Source organism: Nelumbo lutea, chromosome 8, assembly GCF_056320005.1.
Source record: "Nelumbo lutea isolate HS-2025 chromosome 8, American lotus-T2T, whole genome shotgun sequence".
Classification (NCBI taxonomy): domain Eukaryota; kingdom Viridiplantae; phylum Streptophyta; class Magnoliopsida; order Proteales; family Nelumbonaceae; genus Nelumbo; species Nelumbo lutea.
Window position 1 is genome coordinate 33,205,479 of NC_142691.1, and position 18,696 is coordinate 33,224,174.

Below are 18,696 nucleotides of genomic sequence, written 5' to 3' on the forward strand. Positions count from 1 at the left end.
AACAATCATCAATAACGAAATTAAAATAAAACTAATATGGCTAGAGGTGTGGTGGTTCAAATCCAATCCAAACAAAACTGCAAAATTTGCATAAGCTTCTCCTTTGCACATCAAACTTCCTTCTCTCCATGCACTGTAATTTCTAGTTGTTTCTTTAGTGAAAATAAGTTGTGAAACCCTAATTCTCTAGTACTTAGATAAAAAAAATATTAGTACATTTTGTCTAAGAAAAAATAATTACAAATCATACATAAATGATGAAATCACATAGTATGCAACGATCTTTCTAGGATTAAAGAATCTGATAGTCGACTATAATAGGAAGGGAGAAATCTTTTCTCTCCTACTTGACTATTTCCTCCTTATCAGTCAATTGATAAGCATATAAATTCAGTTAATCTGAGTAGTCGACATATCTTCTCAGATTAGGAATTTTGCATGCCTTGACTATCACAATTAGTCGACACATGTATTTGGAGTAATTGACTAATTCTCTCAATCTTGGTCATGCATGCCTTTACTCTCATAGTTAGTCAACACATCTACCTGGATAGTCGACTACTTCTCACAATTAGGTCTAATTTGCTTGAGAGTCAATCTAAACACTTGAAAATCTTGGCACGTTTTTCTTAGAGGTTTCGAAACACTTTCATTGGCTTTCAATAAGTGTTTTTCTGACTTTTATAACATGTTTAAGCTCAGGAAAGCCAATGAATCAACCCCAATAAGGATTATAGTTTTTAATGATGACTAATATTAATCTTGTTGAGCATCTATGGAGTGCATCATACAACTAATTTACATTAAGTTTCTAAAAAGATAAAAACAAATATATGCAACTTGATGTAGATTTCTTATCTCCTTCATAAGTTGTAGTAGCATATCAATTTTCAATAGCTCTAGAGCCTTTAGGTTCTTGATCAACATTGATGCTTGATTTTCATAGAGCCTTCTTAGATAGAGAGAGGATGATAATGGTGTAGATTCACATTAAAGTATAGGCAGCCACTCAATAGAGCTTCCACTTCATCAATTGTAGCATTCTAGCTTTTATACTCATTTTGCACAACGAAGCTTACTAAATGGTATATACACATAGGGTCAACAATCCTCCACTTTTTGATGATGACAAATCAATTATAAAAAATAATAATAAAACTAATTAATCTTAATATGAGAGTACTACTCTTCTAGATCATGCTACATAAACATTTAAGTTTAATGATGTACATAACATTCTTAGTCCAACCAACAAGACAATTGTATTTGTCTCTCAATAATAACAAATATCATACAATTGGCCATATCGACAAGCAATGAATATTCAAACAGATAAATACTAATGAGCATAAGGATAGTCAATATAACATAAAGCAATTTACTAAATGGTTTCATTTTTCAGCATATATACCATTTAGCTTCCCGTAAATCATAGAGGGTATTCCTTAAGTATTTTACCCTTTAATGTGATCTCATAGGGACTTCTCATTCGGTTTCCACTTTGATCCTTATTGGATCAACACTCCCGTTGAATCATAGAGGGGACACCTTTGAATCATTATGGTGTAGATGAAATCCCTCCATTCTCATTTAGGAGTTAAGTCTTAATTCTCCTTTTTTATCTAGGAAGATGCATTGCTTCCATTAGCATCTTTTCCCTCATTTCTTGTAATAATATTTCATCATCAATCAAACTTTTTCTCCCCATTTTGACATCAATAAAAAAGAAGGGGGCTAGGGGTAATCATCAATCTCATCATTCATCAAGTATAAAGCATATAATGAGAAAGAAACTTTTTGAATGAGGCTTAATAGTTGAAATTATACCATGAATGGGAATAGTGCCTCAACATAAACTATTAGTATATGCTATTCTCTCATAAATAAATCACATAAACAATATATAGCACAAGAGTAAGGCATATATATCAAACAATTAGTTGCATTTTTCAAATTATACGAACTGAAAATATTGTCATCATGATAATAATATAAATAATTAAACTAAGATGAGAAGTAAATCACCTATAACATATCAAAATTTTCATTTGGACCAAGTAATTCATCCATCAAAGGTCCACTTTACTTGTTCTATCAAGGAGAGAGTGCCTTGACTTTCATAAGCATTTAGATTCTCTAAGTAATATGCTCTAGAGGTTTAAACTTTAAAGCTCTCACTTTTGCAAATGCATTTCTTAAAACATGGCATCATTCTCCCTCTCTTTCCTTCTTATCAAAACACATAGGTATGCAACCATGATGAGAGAATATACATCAAATCATTTGGATACGCCCACATCGTATTTGCTAATTGATTTTGGAATTGTGTTGAGTTCTCATAGATTAGCTCTAACAAGCGCCTCTTAGCTTGTTTCTTGGGACATGTTGAGTTGATTCTCTTTCTTTTTACCTTAATCTCATGGGTTGAATTCCCCATTTATCTCACAAGTATCAATCATATATATTTGAATAGGCTTTGAGGCATAGAGAAAATCATAGTTTCACAATAGTTGGGAATCCTAGGTTCATATTCATCTAATTGTAATTCAAGTATGCCAAGTCCAAATGTTTGGCTAAAACAAGCTTCCTCTTACTTATTATTTTTTGGGATGAGTGAATTTGATCCCCTTGTGCCCTTGATCTTTTTGGGCAACTCATGATTCTCTCTATTTTTCTGATAAGGAAATTTCACAGAATGTTATTATAAATAAACAATTTTGAAGCATAATTAGAGAGATACATCAGTTGGAATACATTTCTAAGTAACTATAATTGAGTAAATGTGAGTCTAGCATAGTCTCTGGCAACTTGAGACAACTTTAACCTTCTTGGCTACTTACATGAGGGATAGACATAGGCATTCAACATCATGAGAATTTCCTAGGTCTACTAGATTACCCAATGAATGATTCTATTTGCAGACATATCCTTTCATCTTTCACCCCTTATGTTTGCATAAGGAGGCACATGAGGTAGTAGCTAATGGATCATTGTTTATTCACTCCAACTAGGATAAATTTCTCCACTGGTGGAAATAATTATCTCATCTTTGTCTTCCTTCAACATTTTTAGTTGAATGAATGGGTGATTTTGAACCTTTTTGTGCCATCTTGTAGCATAGGAAACCATTCAAAGAATGTGCACCCTTGGTCCCACTTAGTTTTGGCACAAATACATAACCTCTTTCCTTTCATCCTTGAATTTCTAGATATCCATACACTGCATGGCTCCCTTTCCATAAGGGCACATCTTGAAGTCATCGATCTAGCAAAATAATTTGCATTCATTTTGTATGTTTAACCATTCATGACAAACAATGAACTTCCTACTAGTGCAATTGGCTGCCTGATAGCAATGACCTTTCCCACATAGGCATGTGAGTTCTATTTGTCTAGAATTCATCATTTTGATTGTACTTCCTTTCTAACTACCTTTGTATTGCATTGATTACCCTAACCCTCTTCTTATACTATTTTCTCGAGTAGTAAACACTAACAAGGTTTTCGGTCAACTCCTTGGGTGTTGGTCAACTAAGATCCCTAAGTAGTCAACTATTTGGGCTATTAATCAACTTTGATTTTTGACTATGATAGTCAACTGAGAAATCATATTAGTCGATTACTTTCTTCTATTGGTTAGCAAATTGTTCATCATCACAAACATGTGTTGTGATCAAGACCTACATGGCCTAGTGGATTGTACAACCTAGATTTTTTCTTTACAACCTATTTTATGATTAGGTCATTTGGATTCTTCCTGAAATAACAATAATATGCAGTATGACCCAATTTGCAATAGTAATAGCATTTAGCCCTTGATCCGTTTAGGGTTCAAGCTTTCATAAAATTAGTTTTGTGAATCCTATTGACGATGGGAATAACTTATCCTTCTCCCACCATACTTTAGCCTCTATCTCCCATCAAAATAGTTTCTAAAGGACTTGGAAGACTTCTTAACTTTACTAGGATGACCCATTAAAATTAACTTTCTATTAACATTTCTAGTTTTTTGAATTGGGGATTGTCATAGAGTTTTTCTAATTTGATTGCATTGCCTTCCGTGGACTAATCTTCATTTAATTGAATCATTGGAAGACAAACTTATCTTTCTAAGGAGTTCATCATTTTTTGCTCTTAATAATTTATTCTGCTCAGAAATGATTTGAAGGGAAGTTTTTTTAATCTATCACTCTCATTTCTTATTCACCATTTTTAGTAGATTTAAATCAAATGAACTAACTCAGAGTATTATTCTCTCCATTTGATTCATCAGACTTAGCTTCTAAGCCTTATAAATTTTCCCTAAGCCCTCTGTTCTTAATAATTATTCTTTTATTTATCTCTATCAATTCTTGAAAAAGCATAAATTAAATCATTCTCATTAAAATTAGAATGTAGAGACGGGGAATTAGGACATACCTCTTCATCCTTAGAAATAAAGCACAGATTGACGTGTTCCTCCTCTAATTCATCATCGCTTGAGCTTGACAAGTGGTATTTAGTGCCTTCTTCTTCTTCTTCTTGACTTTGGATTTCTTCTTAATGTTTGAGCAATATTATGTAAAGTGCCCTTCTTGCATTCATGGAAAGTAGGCTTCTCTACAAGCTTCTGAGTAGTGGAATTCCTTTGCTTCTCAAGAACCTTATGAACTCTCTTAAGAGTTATGCCATGTCATCATCATTATCATTGCTTTCTTCAGCTTCATTCCTCTCTCTTGTAGTAGACTTGAGGACAATGTTTTTGCTCTTGTATCCCTCTTCTTCTTATTTCTCCTTTAATCTCTTCTCATAGGTAAGAAGAGACACAATCAGCTCACCCATTGTCGTTGAACTTAAATTTCTAGACTCTTGGATGGTTGTTACCTATTTCCCACTCCTTAGGAAGAGATCTTAATATCTTTCTCATTTTCTCTTCCTTAAAGTAGGACTTCTTGTTGACAATATTTGTGAATCTTGTAAACATGTTAGTGATGCATTCTTGTGGCTTTATCTTGAAAATATCATATGCATGCACCAAGATACTAATTTTGGACTCCTTAACCAAGCTAGCTAATTCCTTAATGGATAACTTCTAAGTTTCTTCATATTTTTGGGTTGTTTAAAAAGTTGAGATCCTATTGAACTCATTCTCGTCCAGAGCATAGTATAAACAATTTATATCTCTAGCAATGAGAAAAACACTTGTCATCCTTTGTCCACTTTCCTTTCAACCTTGGTCAAACTAGGGTTTTGGGAGAACTATTCTTTGTGATAATTGTTCTCTCAATTCTCCTACATTCTATCTTATATAGACTTGGACACATAGAGTCCTAAAAGGGGTTTATTAGATTTCTAATTAAATTAGAATTTCTCCAATTAGTAATAATCTTAACTAAATTAGGACCATGAGAGAATAAGTCCAACTACATATTTTCCTAGTCATACTAGGTGTGTAACTAATTAAATTAGTCCAATTTGATCTCTTGAGTGAATCTCCTCACCTCTTTAACTAGTCAAATTGACCTAAACCTTGCATGGTGTGGACCCACTAAGTTCCCAAAATAAACTACAAGGGTTTGGCCTTTGTATTAAAAATACATTAGTAAAATTACGGCTATTCATAAGAAGGCCCAACTCGACCAAATCGACCAACCCAGACCAACTCAACCCGAGTCGGTCGGGTTTTCATCAGCACGGGTTGGTTTAGGGTTGTGCAAATTCTTAAGCCGATGATTCAGGTCGGTTTCAGTTTTCACACAAGAAAACCGAAACCGACCCAAATTGAACCGACTTAGTTCCTAGTTCAAACATGAAGTTCCAAAGCCCATTAGGCCACCTAGTTTTTGAATGGTTGCAAGAAGCTTTGAATTAGTGAATAGTGATTAATGAACAACTTTTGTGATTAACTTTTCATTTAAATTTTATCATAGGAGATTGCTGAAATGATGTTCAATTTATGACTGTTTTTAAAATTAGCAAGATTTTATCACATGGATGAACTTAGAACCGAAACCGACCCAACCCAACTCAAACCGATCAGGTCGGTTTTGCTTAACACTGAGTCGGTTTAGGTTTCTATGTCAGGTAACCCGACCAGGTCGGGTCGGTTGGAAAAACTGTAGTAAACTAACCCACCCCGACCCGTGAACAGCCCTAGGTAAAATTCAGTAGTTGGAGCTAGTGGATCGCCTACCCAATCTAATTGGGCCTAGAACTGGCCCATCACTTAAATACAAGTGGAGTTTGGTTTTAGCCATCCTATGAGCCTAGACCTAATGATTTAATTTGAGAAAAATGCCCATCAGGTTTTAGTCCAAGAAAACATTCACTCTTAACCTCTCAGCCAATAACATCACACTACCCATACAAAAGGACTTCTTCCCTAAATAAAAGATACAATGCCACACCTTCTTCTTAGATGAATCCTCGACTTAAAACCAATTTTCAAACACAAATAAACTATTTATAGATATAAGTACATTTTGAAAACTAATCTCAAAACCAAATTGAAATCCATTATTTGTGATTTTAGGTTTCCATTAGAGAGAGTGTAAAGTAGAATATTCTCTTTGTTTGGCAAAGTGGCTGATTCTATCACAATGACCACCCACTTAAGTGATATTCCAAACTACTCCAACATACTTAGGTATTTAACCTTTGATGGATCTCACTGATTAACATATTAAAAGCAACAAAGTCCAACACTTAGTGTATCATCAAACTAGGGATTTAGTGCAACTTTCTAGTCTCTCTCATCTATCTCTAAGGTCCAAGGCATAATTACAAATGATTCTTGTTTAGTGTTTCAAACACTCACTCATTGTACCTTAGATCTAACCCTATCAACTGAGACAAATTTTCTTACCAATTCAATAGCACAATGGTGTTAGCCTATTGGAACCCAATATTTGCTCGGTCCTTTCACCTTACCTCTTTATACCCTCTTTTAAGACCCCCAAAATTTGAAAAAAACATAATCAAATCATCCTGAGAATTGCCAAAACCCAAAATTTCCTCTTTTTAGTATAAGTTGCACATCAAACATCAATAAACTCTAATTAAAGAGAACATTGAGATAAACATTTGATACTATATAAGCTTCAATATCCCAATCAAACACAATCCTTAGACTTAGGAAACTAAAACTTAGTTATACATTGAATTTCATGACCAAAATCCAAAGATCCATTATTTTATCATACTAACATTTTTTATGGTCCCGATCTACACAATATTCAAACCTTGACCTCACAAAATCAAATCCAATACATTCATTGTTCCAAGGATACCAAGATACGATTAACCTCAAATCTCACCTCAAATTTATGGAAATTAACCATAATATTCACAAAATTCCATTTTGACAACCTTGGATGAATAAACTAGACAACCAAGATTAATAAATTCATTTTCAAATCTGAACCTCCCACCTAATTCTTCATGTTAATCTATCCTACACACCAAATTTCAATTCAAATTTTCTTTGTTTAACTATCTAATCAACAAAGGTTCCAATTCGATGTTCATGATTAAATCACACAAGAAATTATAACCCAAGCAGCCAAACCACTCTTATTAATTCCAAATTCTTCAAAACAACCCACCTACCCAATTCCATCCTTAAATTCCTTTGTTTCCTTCCAAAACAAGCAAAATTCTATTCTAAGCCTTCTTATTTGTTGATAAACTAAAAGCTAAAACCTTAATTTTAACCAAATCAAAGAGAAATGCTTCACAAGAAGGAAACGTAGACTATAAATTTTTTTCATTTGAAAATCATTGGCTATTTCCTGAAAATACTTTCTTAAAAGAGGATCCCAAGAATGTGCTCTAATCACTTTATAGTCCCAAGGGACACATATCCCAAATGGCCAGAGAAATAAATGGGATCTGATTCCCAAAGTCACACTAACCAAAGAATATTCTAGAATTTTAGTCTCATGCATGTAATCTAGTTCCCGTCCACATCTATACATAGTGAGACTAGTCTCTCTCACTCTAAAGTCCAATCCATCTTGACACCAAGTTCTAGTATCACCCTTCCCTACTTCCTAACACTCTAAGCCCATCCTTATTCCTATTTGCTTACACAGGATTTTAGCAGTACTGTTGGCTGGACCCGGGCCTGAGCTATAGCCTTTTATTGTAGGTGCTAAGCCCAGGCCGGCCCATGATCACCCCTACATGAAAGTTGAAATTCCTCCCAAATAAGCATTCTAGATGAGGTAAAAGATAAAACTAACTAAAATTCTAACACTTGGGAATTTAACAAAACAAATCACATGCTACTGTCTTGGTCTTCTCACTATCCCCGCCCCACTAAAGACCCCAGTCTGTGAGAGAGGGGCCATGGGCATGGGCATGAAGGGAGAGAAGGTCTCTAACAGAGCACGGCTGACCGGCCAAGGAGTGACATGAAAGCCAAGATCGTCTTCATCGTTGAGGACAAGGAATGGATAAAGGCATCAACTGTGAGCAGTCTTGTTTGTCGTGGAACACGCACGTGGACTCAACCTCCTTCTACCTGCTCAGAAAAGAAACAAAGGAAAACATGGACATGACCACTCCCAAAGGCAAAGCTGCTGCAGGCTAGCTGCACTCCAAAGTCCAAACAATCAGACTCTTAACTTTTCATCAAACTCATCCATTCAAAGGATTAAAAAAAAAGGAAAGAAAGTTCAGAGAGTGGATAGAAGTGATGTGACAGCCATTGACAGTTTTCAGGGCTCTCAGCAATCTTAGGCCACACCCTCGTTCACACATGCACCAGAGACCTAACCCCATGCATCTGTTCAGACAGGTTCCACCACCCATCAATCAAATATTAATGCTCCACATCTGTCTCTCTTTCTCTCTCTCTTAAGCTTCTCAGACTCCTATTTATATGGCTTCGAAATCCCATCCCCTCGCAAGGAGGAAAAAATAAAATTCTTTCATTTGGGCTATTAAGCATGAAGGTCATTTGTATCATTTTTTTCTGCCTTCTTACAGCTGCTGCCTTATATCTTTCATCCATGAGCAGCAGCCATGATTCTTCTTCCTCTTCTGTTGAAAGATGGCTTGCAGGAAAGCGGCATCGCAAAGAATTAAGCACATCAATGTCAGACAAGCGAGATGAGGACTGGAAGATGAAGGTTAATTGATTGACAGTTTGAAATTCCATCAAACAGAATTAGTTCTCTAACGCGTCCTTTCTACTTCACTTTTTTTTTTTTGTCAAAACTGCAAGTGAAATGAAAGAAACTGAACTCTGGTTAATGCAGGTTGTTAACAAAGAGAACATCCAAGAAGGTTCAACCGAAAGAGACTGCCGGGGAGATGATGATGGAGATGAGCTGGTTTACCATGTTGACTATCACGGTGTGACAACGCATCCTACTCCAACATCTCCAAAGCATCCATGAAAGGCCATCCCTGAAGTGGGTTCATTTTGAATTGATACAGAGTCTATTGTGTATTGGCTTCATGATATCAACATATAATTTGGCTATCCATACTGTTATATTCAGTGGTTTGAGCTGAATTCGAAACGCTCCCAAGTGACAAAATCTTGGGTTTATCCCCATAAATTGTCACCTGTTGAAATGCATCCAAGGACAGAGAAAGATATCTCCTCATTGTTAAACTCTGCTGAGAGCTTGTTAGCTTCTATATATTATCAATTTCCTCTCAGGACTGGCAAGATTTTCAGACTTTTAGAACTCTTCCCTAAACACAATCAAGGTCGCAGATTCAAACGCAAGGCCTGTATTCTCGAGATGAATTTGAAAATCTAATTAATTCTAGGTTAGATCTATGGCAAATTTTAATGCACCACAACATCATTTCTTTTTTTTCATTTCTTTTTAGGGTGATGACAATACCAAATTTAAATCAACGCAATGCAAACCAAAAAATTTAGGGTTTAGGGTTGGTTTGAATGTAGTGTTAGGGTTGGAAAATGCAATTAAATTAAGCTGTTATTTAAGTCAGGTTAGGTTAGGATTGATGTCTTGTGTGACCCGACCCAAACCCGATGTATCACTTTGGTAATTATATAATCTTGTACATTTTGTATGATACGACGGTGCCATCTGGCTCGGTTGGTAAGATCTCTGGCCAGCAGAGACTTTATTTTAAATTTCATATTAAAGATTCAAATGAAGATTGACAAAGGTACTAGCTAGGGAGGAGGATCATTCTCTCAATTTGCAAAGGTAGACACTTTTGTATATCAAAAAAAGTAGACACATTTAATAAATTTAGCAATTGAGTGAGCAACCCTGTTCACAGATGAAAAGTTTTGATAACTTCTCTCATATCCATCATCCATACTTGGTAGACAAGACCAAAGGGGAGATCGGATCTGCTCCTCACAGAGTGCGCCTCACTACATGTTTTGGTCATGCATCTCTTGAACATTTCCCATGAATTAAAAATTTATAAGTATGAGATGTTTCAAGTGCACAGCTGAAAGGTGTTGTGAATTCAGTGTGAGGTGCACTCTATGAGGAGCATATCTGAACTCACCAAACGGTGCTGATAGGAGAAGGCGATCACGCTCAATCATAATCAACATCCATCACCCACTTCTAGTAAATTTGGAAAAGTAAATGGACTTAGACATAGTATCACTTGCTAAGTATGAAATAAACAATAGGATTATGCAATTAGCCATCGCATAGTAGCATAATGAACTTTCTTTGCAACTCTACAACACAATTACATGGTAGCATAGATGGAATGGTAGCACAATAGCACGGAAATCATAATGAACTTTCTTTGCAACTTTACAACACAATTACATGTCTCATTTTTGTCGCAGCAAAATCCTATGGCATTGCATCATACCTCAATCTTGTATAGTGAGACAGTATATGCCCTTATTTCCAAATAGATTGATGTGTATAGACAATTCTATATGAAAAAATCAGTACATTATTGTTTTATGTTCAAATTGGTTCGTTTTTGTGAATTATTCCTTAAACTGGACATTATGAGATTTTTGTTAGTTTAGAATGTTCTCAACCATTAGATAGACTTGGGATATATATCCTAATAAGGTTGACATTAATGTACTACTGAATTGGTGGAACAATTTGTCTTAGTTACTTGGGTTAGACCCCAAGCATAGTCAATGGGTATTTGGAGGAAATATTAAACCTGGATTAATTTCTAATTATTCCTTGGACCTTGGAGATAGATGGAAAAAATTGGAAAGTTGCACTTAACCTTGGACTTGATTATAATACTACACTACGTCTTGGACTGAGTTGCTTTTGATATGCCAATCAGTGAAATCCATCAAAGACCAAATACCTAGGCATGTTGAGGCAATTTATGAAATTACTTGAGTGGGTGATCATAGTAATAGAGTTGGTCCATTTGTCAAACAAAGTGAATATCAGGGTTTACACTCTATTGAAAACCTAAATTGCTGGTAGTGGATTTTAATTGTTTTGAAATCTAATTTGCAAAATGTATTTATATATTATATTATTTTTAGAAAAAGATGTTTGCAAAAGGATTTAATCTTAGGATCCATCCAAGCAAAAAGTATGATACTACATTTTGTAATCAAGGAATAAGTCATTCCCTGTGAATAGTGTTTTGACTATTAAGGGATGATAGGTTAAAAGTAAAAGACCATTAGAGGGTTGATAACCCGATGGGCTTTATCTTACATAAATCCATTATCCATGGATTTTCATAGGGTGATTGAACCTAAGGATCTCTTATGTTTAAGTATTCGGCAATTGAACTCATGTTTATTGGCTCAAGGGTTTACTACCATTAGGTAGTAAATTCGACCTATCCCTTTTTGGGAATGGGCTGAACCCATGTGGACTTGTGTGAGACCTTTATGGGTCCCATGCCACTAAGTATCCATGCAATATCTAGAGAAGTGAACCATTAAAGAATATGAGCCTTAGGCTCATCACTAATGAGATTAGTTTAAGTTGTCATGTGACATAAATCAGATGTGGGTATGGATATGGACAAGTCCTGATTCAAACTTGATTTGGATCAGCTCCTAAAAGAATTAGGAGAGTGCTCCATATAAGGGGATAAGAGGGAGGGGGCAAACCATTCTATTCTCCCCACTCTTTTTCTTTGTTTCTCTCTTCCCCTTGCATCCTAAAAACCTAGTTTGAAGCAGCCATAATAGAAACTAACTCATCAGTCCTCTGCTGTAGTTTTAAAGAAAAACATTAGAGAAGTTAAGGTTCACATAGGTACAGCATTCCAAGAAGTTTGGAGCTCAGTTTTTCTGACATTGCATTGTTGAATCAGCTTCACACATACAGCTGCACCATCTTTAGTTGGAGGCCGATTTGGACCAATATTGGGCGTGAACTACCACTCTGGGAGTTGCATTCTGTGGACTTATCAAGTATGTTCAGTTTGAAATTTGGTTTCAAATCTAATTTGGTTCAATGAAAGATTAATCCAAAATTTCAGATTTCAAAATACCGAGAAACTAGTTCTCAAGTTGAACTAGAATTTTTTTTTTTTTTTGGCCAGCAACTATAATAGTTTGACCATGTTTAATCAAGCTTTCAGCCCTTCCAGTAGAGACCATCATAAATTCTATATCATGCCTTTGTCCTAATAGTGTGTATCACGATTTATCATAGCTCCACATAGTCTATTATCCAGACAAGTTTTTTTTTTCTTGCTCCATGGGGTTACACATCGGGGAGCAGCCCATCCCCCTCTGTTAACCCCCCCCCCCCCCCCGGGGCCAAAAAATTAGTACATTTTGCATTTGTAAAATATTTTTTGGTGAGAAGGAGAAGAGAAAAGATGAATATAAAGGGTGGTTTGTTTTATTTTATTATATAATATAACGTCTATGTATCATTTGCATGTATCTACTTGCACAAATATGACAATGTTCATTTATAACAAGGTTTGGAATACTGATATGATACGATTGCTTTTTTGTTGTATCATATGCTTATCGTTCCTTATCAACCACTACACATAGATATAAAATGGCATTAACCACACGATGGCAGAATGGATTTTATTAATAATTTTCAGTTTCTCACCTCTAAAGCATTCATCTTTATCTAGGAAGCCTGTGGAAAAGTTCGTACCTTAAAATATAGATTGAAATCTCACACCAGAAAGGATAAAGAATGTCATTAAAAAAATCTCTTCTCAAAGGAGTTTGGGTGCAAGAACAAGAAGGTCTTTTTAATTCGTTTTTTTTTTTTTTCATTTTATTCATTCAATCCTTTAAACTTGAATAGATCTACAAATAAGGTTGCGTAGAGTAAACAAAAATAGTTTGATTTCCTTTTAGATTTATGATGTTTTTACTTGAATCATTACATCTATAGGTCCCAAGAATTGAAGTTTTCAAAAATTATAAAAATACTCTAAATGATATTGGGGGAGCAAAAAGCTACAAGATGGATTTATTAATGATCTATCATATACCCACGGATCCTCTACAATTTATGTTAAGAAATAATTTTCTAATATTTTGGTAAATTATAAAAATAAAAATATAAAGCAGAATAGTCATTTTAATAATTAAAATTTATGAATTACAAATGATTTATGTTCAAATATATTAAATAATTGTCTTAGTAATACTAAAATAGTTACATTTGATTTATGTTCAATGACCAAAGTATCAGTAATCTTGGATATATATATATATATATATATATATATATATATATATATATAGACTTTGAAAAAACATGGATATGGTGGAAAGATATAGATATGCTAGGATACATTAGGAAAATTGCAATAAGTCATGCAAATATATTAATAATACTAAATTGGAGGTTAAAATAACCACAAATAAGGTATAAATACATAAGAAATGCATCTTTTAATAATGGTACATATGAAGAAATATATTAAAATTAATATAACAGGATATGTTTATATCACACCATTTTATTAATAAATAAATAAATCAAATTCTCAACTATTTTGTAAATAACATTTTGTTTTCTGTAAATTATAAATGTGTTGTTATTTAATGTAAATTAATATATTGATTAAAAATTTATAAAAGTATATAATCTTAACTTAAAAATATATCATGTCCATCAAGATTTCTAAGATACATATCGTATGCAAATTCATAAATCTTAACTACTAAAATAATTATTGTTATTAATATTGTATTTCTATAAATTTTTTAAGATTCAAAATCAAAATTTTATATAAATTTGGATTTAATAGATTATTCATTCCATAAATGCTTGTAAAGACTAATTTTGAAGATTATTCTTTTAAATTTTAGTTGAACATAATTATTTATTATTATATTTGGATTACATGTAAATGCTAAATTAAATAAAAGTTGTTTTTTTTAATAGTATGAGATGATAAGTTGGTTTAGTGATTTAACAACATATTTTGGATATAGGTGACTTGGGTTCAAGTCATACTACCCTTGGATTCATTTTTTAATAAGAGATTTATGGTGCAAATTTTGAAGGTAAATCCCATAAAACTCCCAAAGTTTTCAAAAAAAAAAAAAAACCTTTAATCCTCCCCTCTGTTTTCCTAAGTAGCCGACCCAAAAGGGGGTTGAATTGGGTGTTTAAAACCTTTTCCCTTTAGTTGCCTAAAGCCTTCTAATTAGTATCATTGTAGTGATAAGAAAAATGAAGGTCGTGTGTGCTATGTGAATTCAACAGAATAAAATGCAATCAAACAATTAATAATAAACAGGAAAGTAAAGATTGTAGAAAATATAAAGCACACAAAGAATTTTTATAGAGGTTTAACCAACCCTAGCTATGTCCTTTATTCATGACCCTTCTATGATTTCCACCATCACAAACCGATTGAACTTCCCAAGTGCCAGTCAAACCTTTACAACCCAATAGGACTTCCGAGTGCCTATCTAAACCTGGATAGATTTTCCAGGTGCTATCCCTACCAACACTGATGTCCAATTCTTGGAACACCTATAAATTACAAACGGTATAACAATGAAAGCAAAAATACAAATGCCTCTCAATAGGCAAATATGAATAAGTACAAAGCAAATAATATCATATGCAAGAAATGCAATACAATTTAGCTCAACACATAAAGATATTCCCAAATCTCTATGAGAAACATATAAGCCATAATGGCTAATAAATTTTCTCCCATACACTGGTCTAAACTTAAAGAACCCTTCTCTTTTGAAAACTCTTGCTCACAACTGAAGCTCTCAGTATAGCAAATATTTCTCTTATCAAGTACTTGTTCATCTCAACTCTCAAACATCATTTCATAGATGTTGAGACTAAGTGACTGCCTGAGAGACATTGGAAAAGATCATACTAATCTTTGAAATGTTGGAAAATAATCTCTCAATGAATAAAAGGCTTTCCGAAAGAAGAAACTAGTTATTGAGCCTTCAAATGGATCATTTTGATTGCAAGTACTTGACCAACCCCTCAAATGAGTCAACTAACAACTTATGCCAATTCTTGGCTTTTAAAAGTAGTTGACTCATCAGAGTGTTGTAGTTGACTCATGAACAGTGACAATGTATTTTATGCTTTGATAGTCAAAAGTAGTCAAGTCATTAGAAGTCTGTAGTTCACCATGAACAACTGCACATACTTCATGCCTTGGCTATCAAGGGTAGTTGACTCCTTACTATTTAGAACCTTAGAACCTAACATGATTTCATTCCAAAAGACCAGAGGTTGTTACCTTAGGTTTCCAAAGAAAGATTAAATAAGTTTAAAATCCACGACCACCCAAGAACTAGGCCTGATCTAACTATTAGTCTCTAAGATTCAAGTTAACCGAGATTGGTCTTTAACTGAACTTATAGTGTGCATCCCAAGAATATGATTTACATCAAGTCATAGACATAACATGACACAATATGAACTTGGACTTAAATAATCTTCCTTTTCTTTCTTCACCTCATGGTAGCCAATGTTATCTTTGGAGAGATTTATCATAGTTGAGAAATGCCCAATGTTTCCATAAATGACTTTATTTATCTAAAATTTGTTAATTTTTTTTAGCTCAAATGAAACAACTGCACACTTAGCACAAACCATTAGTACATTAGTACATCAAAATACAAGGGCCAACACCCTCAACTTTGACCTACCCTTAAACCTCTCCAAAATTTTGGGGAGAAAGAGACTTATAGACCCCTTTTGTTACTTCACCATTAAAATCTAACAGTCAGAACATTCTAGTTATTTCTTTAAATCTTTGTGCAACAAAAATTAAAAATAACAGAACCTTGAATAACCAAGATCACACCCATGGTGGTGTAAAAATCTCTAGTTTTAAAAACTATGCAATTGCATACCTGATTATAGGTCGATTTACAAGTTGATAGCTTGGAGACTTTTCTTGATTCAAATCTATAGCCCCACAATTGTTTGGCCTCTAATGCATTCCGAACGAAGCAACAGTAGAACACAACTCTTAGATTCGACCCAAGAAGAAAATAGGAAGAGAAGAGGGTTGGGTGGCTCCAAGAATGTGCTAGCAATCTGTAATTAGGGTTAGGTTTAGCAAAAGTATATTTTCTAACCCTAGGGCTGCCCCTTCCTATCTTATAAAGAGTTATGTTCCTTTTCATGTTAGGAGAGTTTATCTCATAACTTTTCTCCTTATTACAACTAGATTCTCTTTATCACTTTTTCTCCTTATTACAATTAGGTTCCCTTTAATTACAAAGAGGTCCCAGCACTAGACACCTCTTAGTGAGCATGCCCTCCCTCTAGGAGTGGATTCGAGCTGAGTCGAGCCGAATAGCTAGCTATTCGAGCTCGGCTCGCCAAAGTAGTATAAGGCTCGAGCTTGGCTCGAGTCAAAAGCTTGTAAGATTGAGCTCGACTTGGCTCAAGCTTGACTTGAGAAAAATGTTTTATAAAAAAAAATATATATATATAAAAATTTTTTTATTTTATATTTAAAAAATTAAGAATTATAAGAATTAGTTATTATTATATATAAAAATAAAAATATTATATATAATATTTTTATCATATATATTATTTTCTATAATTTTATATTATTATTATTATTATTATTATTATTATTATTATTATTATTATTATTATTGTTATTATATGTATGTATGTATGTAGTTATTCAAGCTCGACTCGATTAATAAACGAACCTATAAATTGGTTTCGAACTCAGTTCAAAGATCGGTTGGAGTTGAGCCAAGCCGAGCTTTTCATGAGCCGATCTTGAATAGCTCGGCTCGTGGCCACCCCTACCTCCGGCATACTTTGTCTACATTTTGCCCCTTAATGTATGTGATGATCTCTTAGGTTCAACACTATTAGGTAGTGGAAAATGATGCCAAACTACTTTAACATCCCAGATAGAAATCCTTCTAGTTGAATTGAATTAAAATCCCTTTTAATTCTCCCTTGAATGTGAATAATGTGCCCTTATTCATAGGGGTTCCATAAGTCATGAGTGGCAGCTAGTAATATGTCATAAATTCGATCGATTGAACCTTTCCATCTACAATTACCATATAGTAGAATCCTTCTATCATACAATGCCCATGTTAACAATACGTGTACATAGAGCCATAGGGGATTTTTTTGTCTATGTACATCTTTTATTTTATTTGTTGGGTCTCCCTAATCTAAATAGTAGAGTTGACATCGCGAGCCTAACATTTTTTACACCCAAACTTTTGTTTCTCTCTTCCTCCCTCCTCTTCTTCCTTGTCTCCTCTCTCTTTCCTATTTTCTCTTGATTTCTTCCAAGCAAACAGGGTGTCAAAGAAAGAACCTTGGGTCTAGAAGTAATTTGATCAAAGGTTCTTTGTCTTTCATATTGTTTCTTTCCAAATGAAGGTGGCGTTTGATAACACTTTTTAGACATCTGAAGTCTGAAAATGTTACTTTTCAGATGCCACCTATGTTTAGGTTTGAGCCTAAAAAATGATATAAAATGCAATTTTAGGTCTGAAACCATAAGACCCAAGCTAAGCACTGAATGCGGTTAGGTGCATTTCAAACCTAGCTGAAAGTCTAAAATATCTTCAATATTTTTAATAATGACATATTATACTACTATTTTAACCCAATAAAAGCCCCATTTGATCTCTCTCTCCCTGTCTACCTGCTACCGTCCTTGAAACTCTCAGTAGTGGCAGTTAACACCCTTGTCTTGGATTTCTCTCTCTCTCTCTCTCTCTCTCTCTCTCTCTCTCTCTCTCCCTTGTCTTCCTACAACAACTGCTACAACTCTCAGCAACGGCATTCTAGTCTTTAGCCACTTGAGCCATTCAAATTTGGCCCTATTCATCTTGTCGAACAGAACCCAAAACCAGCGATTGTCAATCTCCCTATTCTCTCTCTCTCTCGCTCGCTCTCTCACTTTCTTGTTCTCTCTCTCTCCTTCTCTCCATTTCCTCTCCTCTGTTTCTCTTGGCAACATCCTCAACCACCACTCGGCCTCTCTGCAAGTTGCAGTGGTGACCATAATCCTCTTCTCTTCAACTCCTCTCCATTTCCATCATCACTATCTCACGTTCTTCTCTCTTCCTTTCATTCTTCCACTCTCCCCCGTCATTGCTCCCTCTCTATAATTTATCTTCCTCGAACCAATCATTGTGAATAGAGCATCACTGACTCATCATTCTTTCCTTCCCTTCCTTCCCTCTCCCTCTCTCTCTCTCTCTCTCCTCCTTGTCTTCTTGCAACCGCCGCTACAACTTTCAGTATCAATAGTCCTGTCATTAGCCACCTAAGTTGTTTGATCGAAT

General features: G+C 34.4%; 1 long non-coding RNA gene across 1 annotated transcript; it reads left to right on the top strand.

The window, feature by feature from the left end:
* Window positions 1-8,797: 8,797 nt before the first annotated feature.
* On the top strand, window positions 8,798-9,650 carry LOC148843751 (uncharacterized). The gene is made up of 2 exons (XR_016103709.1): window positions 8,798-9,112; window positions 9,242-9,650. It is a non-coding gene; the product is annotated as an uncharacterized LOC148843751 (long non-coding RNA).
* Window positions 9,651-18,696: the final 9,046 nt, after the last annotated feature.